Genomic DNA, 13,017 nt, shown 5'->3' with positions numbered 1-13,017 from the left:
ACTTGCTCCTGAAGTTTCTTAAAGAGCTGATATATATTAGAGGATGCAAATTTTATTTGGTCTGTGGCAATTCTTTGTACCGCACCTACTGAATAGGCCAAATCAGATATTATATTTATGTCTCCTGGATAATAAGTAAGAGCTAGAATGATCTCATACAATTCATTCTCCTGAGTGGATTGAAAAGGAGTTCTGACTACTCTCGTTATAGTTAAGTCATGAGAGTATACAGCACAAATATTATGTTTGAATGCATCTGTAAAGATAATTGGTCCATTTAAGAGGAACTTTAGAAACTTTTTCTTCAAGAATCCATCGCCAATTATGTAAAAGTCTGGTTATCTTTAATGGAGACCCATAATTTGGAGCCATGGCTAATAAAATTTGCCACTCTGGGATGGTCTCACAGCACACATTAATCTGTGTATCGGTGTAAAAGGTGTATGTCTTATCAGGTCTTGTCCCAGATAATTGTACGGTTTGCTTAATGGCCTTTAATAAAATTTTCTCCACAAGCACTGGGTAAGGAGTAAGGCTTTGTTCTCATTGTGCCGGGAGGTTCACCCACTCTATCACACTGTCTCCTTGATGAAGGACTGCTGTGGGTGCCTCTTGTGTGGCAAAAACTGATATTTTCAAGGGTTTTTGAGTGACTGTTTTAACCACATTGGATAAAGCCAGTTCAACTTTTCTCAAAGCCTTTTGAGCTTCTTTTGTAAGCTGGTGTGGTGAATTTAAAGCACTGTCTCCCCTTAAAATGTCATATAATAGTTGTAACTGATAGGTAGTCAAGCCTAACACTGGTCGCATCCATTGGATATCTCCTATCAATTTCTGAAAATCATTTAAGGTATTTAGCTTCTCTGTTCTTAAGGACAGTTTTTGTACTATAAGCACCTTAGGGTATACTTCATATCCTAAATATTGAAAAGGAGCATGTCTTTAAATTTTCTCTTCAGCTACGTATAATTTGTAGTATCTTAGTGTTTCTATCGTCTTTTGTAGACATGCTTCTAGCATTTGTTCCTCAGGTGCACATCCCAATATATCATCCATATAATGTAATAGCATAACTTTTGGAAATGCTTTTCTTATTGGAGCAAGAGCAGCAGCAACATACATTTGACAATACTGGGGCTGTTTTTCATTCCCTGTGGCAAAACTGTCCATTCATATCTTTTATAAGGCTCAGCTAAGTTAATGCTGGGCACTGAAAAGGCAAATCTTTTCATATCCTCCTTATCCAGAGGGATAGAGTAGAAACAATCCTTAATATCGATGACCCAAAGAGGCCACTCTCTAGGCAATTGAGTAGGAGATGGAAGTCCAGGCTGAAGAGTTCCCATAGTTTCCATCTGTTCATTCACTTTTCTTAAATCAGTGAGCATCCTCCATTTTCCCGATTTCTTTTTTACAACGAACACTGGGGAATTCCAAGGACTTAGAGAAGGTTGTAAATGCCCTTGTTCAAGCTGCTCCTGTACTATATCTAATACGGCCTGAATTTTATCACTACTTAAGGGCCACTGTTCTATCCACACTGGTGTATCAGTTTTCCATTGGATAGGAACAGATGAAAGTGTTGGCAGACCTTCAACAGCAGCCCTGCTTAAAAAACTGAAGTACTCATTTTTAACCCTAATTGCTGTAAAACATCTCTTCCCCACAGATTGATGGGGATTTTTTCAACTATAAAAGGAGTAAAAACTCCTATTTGCCTTCAAAAGTCCATCTCATAGGGGCAGCACTAACTTCAGCTGCTATTGATCCTCCTATGCCAGACATGTAGGTGTCTGCTTTAATCTTTGGCCAGTGACTGGGCCAACTGGCACCTCTAATGACTGTATTATCTGCACCTGTGATTACCAATCCTTCTAATGGTAGGCCATTTATATAGATCGTGAGCATAGGTTGGTCAGCTGTTACAGCTGCTGTCCAGTATATTCCTGGATTTTGTGGTCTGGAGTCAGAATCTGGGTGACTATCACCAGGTTGCTTATTAGGATTCTGTATGAGCAAACCTGATGGTACTACTTCTTCTGGGTGATAAGTCACACATTGTCTACCTGTATTAGTTACTGGGATATTATCTACACATTCCCCAGTTTCCCACATCAGTGTGCGGATGGACACTGTTTTGTACGTACAAAAAGGAGGTGAAATGGTCAAGCCTACTGTGCCTGGAGGCAAGGGATCCATAGGCTGGAAAGGAACAGATTTCACCTCTCCAGGGGGTATCTCAGTTGTCCCAGCTGCATACAGCTCTATTCTCCCCAATTGTAATTCCTTTCTCCCATCAGGTTTCTTCCTGGCTGGTTGATTGTGTAATTCCTTTCTCCCATCATATGGTTTTCTGGCTGATTGGTCATGTCTGGGTACTGGACTTGTAGGCACTCTCTGGGTGCACCATTGTCTGCCATCATGCCCCAAGTGGTTTTTTGCCTTGGGCCCTGGGGCTGGGCCCCTCATCCCGTTTCCCTGAATCTGTCTACATTCTGAGTCCCAGTGGAAGCCTCTGTTGCATTTTCGACATGGGGTATTGGATCTTGTTCTCCCACCTTGTTTTCTCATTCTGTCTCTATACTAGCATTGAGCTTTCAGATGCCCTACTTTACCACACTGAAAGCATTGACGAGTCTCTCTGGAAGTCCCTTGCCAAAAGGGACCCTGTCTCCCCATGTTGGGATTTTGGGAAGTCTGAATCATAGCCTGGCTATAAAAGACATTTGTGCCCACTGTGGCACAGCGTCTTATGAGCTCCTCTAAAGGAGCATCCTTGTGCAGTCCTAGTATAATTCTTCTGCAAACCTCATTAGCATTTTCCTTAGCAAGTTGTCTTATCAAAATGTCTGTTACTGCATTTTCCCCATTAGTTCTTGTGATAGCTGTCTGTAAACATCCCACAAAGTCAGCAAAGGGTTTATTTGGCCCTTGTGTTATTTTTGTGAAGGCCTCACCCTTGTCGTCTTTATTGTGGAGAGAAGCCCATGCTTTGATAGCATTAGCAGCAATTTGCTCATGTGCTGCTATGGAATAATTAATCTGTATTACAACATCTGCATAGGAACCTACACCTGTTAGTAGGTCATAGGTGATTGCAGCATGAACTCCACTTTGTTTTGTTGGGCTTGTATCCTACAGAGCTCACTATATTCAGAAAGCCACAAGTTTTGTCCAGGTTCTAGGCATACCCTTGTTATAGAATTCCAGTCATTAGGGATCAAGATTTCAAAAGCCAAATTCTGTAATAACATCTTAACATAAGCTGATGTAGCCCCATAAAGAGTGCAAGCCTTTCTCGGGTCTTTGAGGATTTCTATATCAAAAGGAGTTTATTTTCTACTTTCTTGACCTGAAGAATTAAACTGTTGAATTACAGGAAAAATATGATATTGAAATTCCAATACATCTCTCCCTTCTTCCTTAGTCTTAATTAGTCCCTTTTGCAATCCAATCATAAGAGCGGCTGGATGCTGGAGGGGGGAGGTGCTGGTGCTGTCACTACCCACCCACAACCCCTCCTCCCTCCATCCTGGAGGGTGGAATTTACGGAGAAAAGTCAATTATCTGCTCCTTAGGTGGGGCTGAAGTTGCCTCAGATTCACCACACCCTTGAGTCTCACTTAAGTCTCCATGCTCTGTGAAGATATGGTCATTAATCTGTTCATTGTCTTCCTCCTTTATCTCAGGTTTCCCCATTTGGCTATTCCTATTCTTTCTTCTATAATTTATACAATTTCTTAAAGCCAACTATATTATATTGTATAAATAGAATGCCTCAATGGAAATTGAATGAGGACCGTTTTCATAGTAATATGCAGAGAGCTGTTGCCCAATTAATGTCCAATTATCTGGAGAGATTTGCTCTTCCTCTAAGAACCAATGGGAGGTGCGTTTTAATTTACCAAGAAATCTAGCTATCTGTTCCCAAGTTATAAGTAGTCCTTGATCGTCTATCAGCTTAAGCAGGCTTTCTATAGCGCCACTCCTGGGTGGGGTTGGGGTGGGGGATGGACAATCTTTAGCTAGGATCTGTCCCATTTCAGCCAAAAAAGGTTGCTAGTTTAGTCTTTAAGAAAATAAGTTCTCTCTTTGTTGGTTATACTCACCTAAATTCCTGGTCACTGGAGACTTCTTCAGTGAAAGTAGGGTCTTTGGTTCCCATGCTTGGGCGCCAAAAGTGATGATCATGTATTTAAAATCAGCCGGAGTCAGGAATTCAGATTAAGGGAAAATCTTCAATCTTTATTCTTTTTGAGATGAAGGGGGATTGTGATAGCAATACGAGCAGCAGAGGTATAGGGGGATTGCAGGTGAAGGGGGATTGGAGGTGAAGGGGAGTCGTGATAGCAATGCAAACAGCTGTGTCAAGAAACCAGCCAGCAGTCTCTCTTTCTGCTTCCCTTTCCACTCCCCTGCCTCCACCCACCAAAATCGTCATTTCCTATATAACACATCAGGACTTGCACAAAGAGTGGGTGGGGGCCATTCTTTCTCCAAGTATATCTATTAATAGAGTATGGTCCAATTACTATTTAGCCTCATGTGCTTGGGACCTCAGTGCATCAACTTGAGCCTCAGCCCATTACATCTAATGACTTAACAATTTGTAAAGATTCCAGAGGGAGGTAAGAAAGAGACATATATCCTTGGTATGGTTTTGTTCTGTTTTGTTGGTTTTAAGAGGGGAAAGAGAAGTAAGGGGAAAAGGAATTGAAATGAAGAAAACTAAGAAGGAATAAACTATTTCAAATAATTATAGTGCTCAAAAGAAAAGTATATATACATAGAAGTATTGGAGAAACAGATATTTATGAACCTTACTTTTATCAGATGAAACAAAATTGAATACACAAAGTTGCACAGACATTTTCTTTTCCAATTATCCTCCCCACTCCCAGAAACACAATGATTTTACTAATACTAGGAATTCTACCACTGTTGATTTGTCATCTTATCTGTAATTTCACAAGATCATAAATATGCTCAAACTTTTAGAATGCAGGAAATATAGCTCTTAGGGGAAATTTTAAATATTTTTATAAACAAAAGAGAAAAAATAGATTGATGAATTGAGTATAAAACATCTTTAAAAAACCCTAGAAAAGTAACAAATAAAAAAGTCCAACCAAACAATAGAAATTCTGAAAACCAAAAAAGAGATTAAAAAATTTGGGAAAAAAAAAACAATTCAAGGGATAACTAAAACTAGAAACTTTTTTAATGAATAAAAAAAGACACTATTAGCAAATTTGATAAAAAGAGTTCCTAATCACCAAAATAAAAAAAAAATGAAAAGAATAATTCACAATGAATGAAGAGAAAATAAAGAAAGTTATTACAATCTATTTTGGCCAATTATATGTCAAGAAAACCAATATTAGATGAAAAGAATAGATGTTTATAAAAATATAAAATGCCCAGATTAAGAGGAAAAATAGGGATTATGTATAACTGAATATCACAAAGAGAAATTAAACAAGTCACAAAAGAACTTTTTCCAAAAGAGAAACAGACCTATTAATAAGTTTTTTATCAAATATTTTAAAAAACCCAGTTCTTAAATTACATAAACATCATGAGGCAGCATAGCATAGTGTTGGAATCTTTACAAACTGCTAACTCATTAGAGTTGATAGATTATTGATCTGATCTTACAAAGAGATGTTTTGGGCCAGAACCTGAAACAAGGTACTAAGTAGAACTAATTGATACAATGCTTGTCTTCACACCTTTGCTCATTGGAGTTCACACGTTTGGGAGATTTCAGGGTTTCGTATGAGATATCCGAATTCACACCTCCCTTGAAGCTCTTAGGGCCAGAGAGCATGCTGGGAGATATCCCATAATCCCACTCTCTCGTGTATAAGAAACAGCAGAGGCTCTTGGAGAGAGTTCAGCTGAATTAGATTGAAAGGGGAGGATCAAGTGAGTTCAGCCAGAAGCCCTCTCTTGGAAGAGAGTTACTTCAGAACATTGACTGGGGTCATAGAGGAGCCCTCTGAGAGGAACCCCACAAGCCCTCTCTCCAAGGCAAGAGAGATTCATTCCATGTTCCATTTGGCTGGCTGGAGGCTGAAGAAAGCAGAGGCAGAAGCAAAGGACAAAGCTGCAAGAGCTTTTAGAACCAAGTAGAGAGATAGGCCTCAACTAACTGGGCTAGTTTGGAAGGAGAAAATAAACGTTTGCATTTTTACCATATGGCTGCATTTTGGGTGATTATTATTTTTAACTGAAAACCAAGGCGGCCTCCAGAAAACCTCCCTGAGAAACCTGCTTTTTCCCAGAGAGAACTATTATTATTATTATTATTAAAATAACTTTTTATTGACAGAACCCATGCCAGGGTAATTTTTTTACAACATTATCCCTTACATTCACTTCTGTTCCGATTTTTCCCCTCCCTCTCTCCACCCTTTCCCCCAGATGGCAAGCAGTCCTATACATGTTAAATAGGTTACAGTATATCCTAGATACAATATATGTGTGCAGAACTGAACAGTTCTCTTGTTGCACAGGGAGAATTGGATTCAGAAGGTATAAATAACCCGGGAAGAAAAACAAAAATGCAAGCAGTTTATATTCATTTCCCATTTCTTTCTTTGGGTGTAGCTGCTTCTGTCCATCCTTGATCAATTGAAACTGAATTAGATCTCTTTATCGAAGAGATCCACTTCCATCAGAATACATCCTCATACAGTATCGTTGTTGATGTATATAATGATCTCCTGGTTCTGCTCGTTTCACTTAGCATCAGTTCATGTAAGTCTCACCAGTCCTCTCTGTATTCATCCTGCTGGTCATTTCTTACAGAACAATAATATTTCATAACGTTCATATACCACAATTTACTCAACCATTCTCCAATTGATGGGCATCCATTGATTTTCCAGCTTCTAGCCACTACAAACAGGGCTGCCACAAACATTTTGGCACATACAGGTCCCTTTCCCTTCTTTAGTATCTCTTTGGGGTATAAGCCCAGTGGAAACACTGCTGGATCAAAGGCTATGCACAGTTTGATAACTTTTTGAGCATAGTTCCAAATTGTTCTCCAGAATGGCTGGATGTGAGAACTATTATTTTTAAAGAAGAAAAACACAACAGCATAGCAGTTATAGAATAAACCTTTAAGTCAGGAAAACCCATGTTTAGTTGTGCATCTGATACATACTGGCTTTGTGACATGGGGTGATTCAGTGCTTTAGGCCAATGCTGTCAAACTTAAAAAGAGATGCCTCCAAACTATATGTAGTAAACTACAAATTAACATTATCTATGTTTTGTTGTATCTGTATTTTATTAAAAATTTCTCATTTACATTTTAATTTGGCTGAAAGCATATCCTGAAGTCTTGAGGATCTCAGGTGACTCCATATAAGCTACAAATTTGATATCTTTGTTCTAAGCCACTCTCCAAAACTAAAAAACTTAAGAAATACCAACCTGCATTGGTCAGAGGAGTTGCCCCACTCAGGAATTCCCTATATTAGTAAAATCACAGTTTAATTCCTATGCTTTTAAATAAATTAAAGAAAGAATCCTAAAAAACAAATTATGGCAAAAATATTGTGCTAACATTTAAACTAGGCAGCATTAAAGAAGAAAAACAACACTTATAGAAACCAAACATTCTTAATAATATTTATCAAAAATCAAATAAAACTAAACAAAGAGGCTACAGCAACAAGAGTATACATTATGACTAGCTTGTATTTATACCAAGAATGCAAAGATGGTTCAATATTAGGAAATCTATGAATGAAACAGATTAGAGTAATATCAAAATCAAAAAAAAAATAACATGCTTATATCATTAGATGCAAAAATAACAAAATACAAAACCTAGTTATGTTAAAGAAACTAAAATGTATAAAAACAACTAGAACTTTTCTTAATATGCTTAATAGACTATCTAAAACCAAGAGCTAGTATTATTACCTTTTTAAAAGAAATCCAAATAAACTTTCTAATAAGGTCAGAGGTAAAATAAGGATATCCATTGTCATCATAATTATTTGATACAGTTCTGGAAATACTAGCAATAACAATAAGAAAAGAAAAAAATTGAGGGTAAAATCATAGGCAAAAATGAATCATGATTACTGCTTTTAGTGCATAATGTGATGGACTACTTAAATAATCTAGAAGTTCAACTGAAAATTAACTGAAATAGTTAATAACTTCATCAAAGTAACAGGATTTGGAAAAATCTCACATAAATCACAAACCTTTCTATATATTACTGACAAAAACTTAAAAGAAGAGAGAGAATTCATTCATAATAACTTTAGAAAATATAAATTATCTGGGAGTTTACCTGCTAAGACACAAACAGGAATTATATAAATACATTTATAAAATACTTTTTATAGAAACAAATATATAAATAATTGAAGAGATTAATTTCCCATGCTTGGATTAGATTGATATAATACAAATGACGATATTAATCAAATTAATTTACAGATACAAGAAACTACAGAAAAAAGAATATTTCCCCTTTGCAGGTTAGTGCCAATAGGTTATAGATGAATATATTCTATGAGATAGTATCAATCTTGCTGATCAGGAGCATGCCTACTTAAGAAAGTATACCATCTCCATTGGTAGTCTGCTCTCAGGAATTCCTTTAGAAAATATGCTCCAAATAACCTGTTGTGTGTGTAGGGGTAGTCCCTGATATTATAGTAACTTGACTACTGATTTTCAGAAGCCTCTTTTACTTTGGATGATTTTTCCTTTCTCTTTCTAGATCTCTGTGATTTCAGCAAATGACTTTTAATCCCCTCCAAGGTCTTAGAATTGGAATGGCTCAAGATTCAAAGAATACTTGTGTTTTGCTTTTGTTGTTGTTGTTGTTGTTGTTGTTTTTAACCTGCAGAGACTCATTCTGGAAGCCATTCAAGTTTGAGTGCAATGATTAGTGTAGCTCAGGACTTTTAAGTGGGGCAAGGGATTTAGGAAATGAATTAATATTGGGTCAAGCAAAATAGTTTTCATTGCTCTAAGTGCTGGCCATAGATCTTATCAATCTCTTTTTTCAGAAACTCTATCTAAACTCTTAAAAGGAAAGGATATCATTATTCTCCACTCTGAGAAAGGGAACAAGTGCTATGCCATATTCAGCCATCTTCTGAGTGTTCTGGGTTCCAAATGGAAAAACTAACATATTGTCTCAAATTTCATTAGCTTTTCTGTTCATATAAGGATGGTGTTGTAGCAGAAGAGATCCATAGCCTAAGCCTATTGCCACTTTGACTTTATGAAAATAAATTTTGTCAGTCATTCAATTACTTTGGTTGTTAAATGAAAGACTGAATGGAGTGGCTAGAGATTCATCAATTTATTGCCTTAATACAGGCATGAGGGCCTGCACCAGAATGGTAGCAGTATCAGAGGAAGAAGGTAGTTTATTTGAGAGATGCTACAAAGGTGATATTGACAGGCCTTGGCAACAACTTGGGCATCAGAGGATGAGAGATAATGAGGACTGCAGGCTGAGCTCTAGATTGTGAGTCTGAGGGACTGGGAAGATGGTATTACCCTCTATACTAATAAGGAAAGTAGAAAGAAGGGGGAGGGTTTAAAGGGAAAAACAATGAGTTTTATTTTGAACATGTAGAGTTTAAGATTTTCTATGAGACTTCTAGCCATATCCTTGCAAACCATTATTCTAGCGACTTATCAGTTTGTTTTTCTTTTTTTAAAAATAGTATTTATTTTTTCAAATACATGCAAAGATAAAAATTATCATGTCAAGGTTCTTTTTTTTTTTGATTACAGCTTTCACATAGTACAATTACTCTTATATTTTCTCTTCTTAATCTGCTCTACAGATACAGAAACATCTTATAAGATGTTTCACATTGTTCTATTTTTTTCATTTTTTATATTATGTTTTGCGATTTCTTGGTCTCTATATTATCCCTGGCTTCCCCTTATCCAATTCTAATTTTCAAAGAGTTATTTTTGTCTTTCACATTCTGTATCTCAAAAAGAAAGACTCATCTCCTTTTCTCATTGGTTAACTTTTTTTTATATAATCTTGTTTTTTTTCAATGTCTATTGTTTTATTAAAAAAAATTTTTTAAATTCTTCTATAAATTCTCTCTGGGCAGGAAGCCATTTAACATTACTCTTTGGACTAGATGAAGCTTTTTTTTTTTTTTTTTTAACATCACTGTCCTTAAATCCAAGTCTTCCATGTTCTCATAGTAAATTTCTATGATGTGTTATTTCTTCTTTGCCAGGTTGTTATATTTTTTTTGAAATGAGAAGTATAAGTGTAAACACCTCTAATTGTGGGATGGCGGAGATGATGCCTCCAGCTTCGCATTAGCGCTTCCCTCTGACCTGGAACTCTCCAGCAAGCATCCACAGCCAGCAGCACCCCAGCTCCACTGCTTCTGCATTCACTGGATATGCTGATTCCTTCTCATTCAAGGCTCCTTTTCTACAACACAGCTTGGCCTGGTATTCCTGATCAGCTGAGGTTCACTCAGTCTTCTGGGACTCAGACTCCAAATTCAGTATGCAGGCCAGCAGTAAAAGTTTCTGTGATTCCTCTTGAAGCTCCAGGCCAATCCAGCTCTCCCAGAGGTCCCTATAAGGTGTTTCTGTGGAGCTAGCGTGGAGGTTTTTATATTTCATACTTGTTAATCTTCAACCTGGGGTCTTTCTTTGGGTCTTCTCGGTTGTAACAGGAGGACCCCTGTTCTGTCCAAATGTTTCTTATTTGGAATAAACTAAAAACACCAGTTTATGTTTGCCTTGAAGCACAAATTTGTTCTGTTTGTGGGGGAAATCTGAAGAGCTTAAAATTTATCAACCTACTCAGTCATCTTCCCAGAATTCTCCTCCAAAGACAGTTTTCAACATTCACCTTTGCAATACTTTGTGTTCCAAATTTTTCTCCTTTTCTCCCTCTCTCTAACCTCCCCAAGACACCAAACACTCTTATGTAGGTTAAACATGTGCATATTTTCTAAACATATTTCTATATCTGTCATGTTGTGCAAGAAAAATCTGATCAAAAGGAAAAAAAAACACAGGAAAAAACAAATACACAACAATAACAAATGAAAATGTTATTCTTTGATCCACATTCAGTCCTCACAGTCCTCTTTCTGGATACAGATGACTCTCTCTATCACAAGTCTATTGGAATTGCCTTGAATCAGCTCCTTATTGAAAAGCGCCAAGTCCATTCCTGTTGATTATCATATAATTTTTTTAAAATTTTTTTGTTATTTTTATTAAAGCTTTTTATTTATAAAGCATATGCATGGGTAATTTTTCCAACATTGACCCTTGCATAACTTTTTGTTCCAAATTTTCCCCTCCTTCCCCCCACTCCCTCCCCTAGCTGGCAGATAGTCCAACATGTTGAAATAGATCCAATATATGTATACATATTTATATAGTTATCTTGTGCACAAGAAAAATCAGATCATGAAGGAAGAAAAAGAAAAACTGAGAAAGAAAACAAAATGCAAGCAAACAACAACAGAGAGAGTGAGGATGCTATGTTGTGTTTCACACTCTGTTTCCACGATTCTCTTTCTGGGTGTAGATGGTTCTCTTTATCATTGCACAAGTGGAACTGGTTTGAATCATCTCAGTGTTGAAGAGAATCACATCCATCAGAACTGATCATCGTATGGTCTTATTGTTGCTGTGTGTAATGATCTCCTGGTTCTGTTCATTTCACTTAGCATCAGTTCATGTAGGTCTCTCTAAGCCTCTCTGAAATCATTCTGCTGGTTGTTTCTCACAGAACAATAATATTCCATAACATTCATATACCATAATTTATTCAGCCATTCTCCAATTGATGGGCATTCATTCAGTTTCCAGTTTCTTGCCAATACAAAGAGGGTTGTCACAAACATTCTTGCACATATAGGTCTCTTTCTCTCTTTAAGATCTCTTTGGGATATAATCCCAATAGAAACACTGCTGGATCAAAGGAAATGCACAATTTGATAACTTTTTGAGACTAGTTCCAAACTGCTCTCCAGAATGGTTGGATCCATTCACAGTTCCACCAACAATGTACTAATTTCCCAGTTTTCCCACATTCCCTCCAACATTTGTCATTATCTTTTCCTGTTATCTTAACCAATCTGACAAATATATAGTGGTATCTCAGAGTTGTCTTAATTTTCATTTCTCTGCTCAATAGTGATTTGGAGCACCTTTTCATGTGGTTACAGATAGTTTCAATTTCTTCATCTGAAAAGTGTCTGTTCATATCCTTTGACCATTATCAATTGGAGAATGGCTTGAACTATTACAAATTTGAGTCAATTCTCTATATATTTTAGAAATGAGGCTTTTATCAGGATACAATATTCTCTTAGTTCCGCTCTCTTAACTCAGCATCAGTTCATGTAAGTCTTTCCAGGTTTTTCTAAATCAGCCTGATTATCATTTCTGACAGAACAATAATATTCCATTATATTCATATACCATAACTTAGTCATTCCCCAAATGATGGGCACGTATCAGATTGTTTTTTAAGCTTATCTTGCAACCCCTGAGTTCTAGCCTTCGTGCTCTCCCTGATTGATTGGAAGAAGCCACTCGAAAGTAGGAAACAATAGGGAAGTCCAAGGCTTTATCACTAGGGTAAAATCCTAGTTTTTATCTTCACTTATACTTTTATCTTTTTTGAAGTCAGTGACATTTTTTCTTATGATGACAGTACAGTTTTTCTAGGACCATCAACAACAGCCAAGTAAAGTAATACTAGCACTGATGGTACTTTTATTCTACCTGTCAACCTAAAGCCAAGGCTCATGCCCCAAATCAGTGAAGATTTCTTTCCCCATATGATTGAGAGAATTCATCACATGCATGAGACTTCAGGGTGCCATTCAAACACTTCTCCTTTCTCCCTCCACTTCAACCATGTAAATCAGTCACAAAGTTATTTTAAATCATTCTTAGAGCTACATCATCTACTTTGGGTTATTTCTGGATCAAGTTTGTCTTGGAGTTCAAATGAAGTCA

This window comes from Antechinus flavipes, chromosome 4, assembly GCF_016432865.1.
Source record: "Antechinus flavipes isolate AdamAnt ecotype Samford, QLD, Australia chromosome 4, AdamAnt_v2, whole genome shotgun sequence".
Lineage (NCBI taxonomy): Eukaryota > Metazoa > Chordata > Mammalia > Dasyuromorphia > Dasyuridae > Antechinus > Antechinus flavipes.
The sequence above is the reverse complement of the archived record's forward strand: the minus strand, read 5'-3'. Positions refer to the sequence as shown.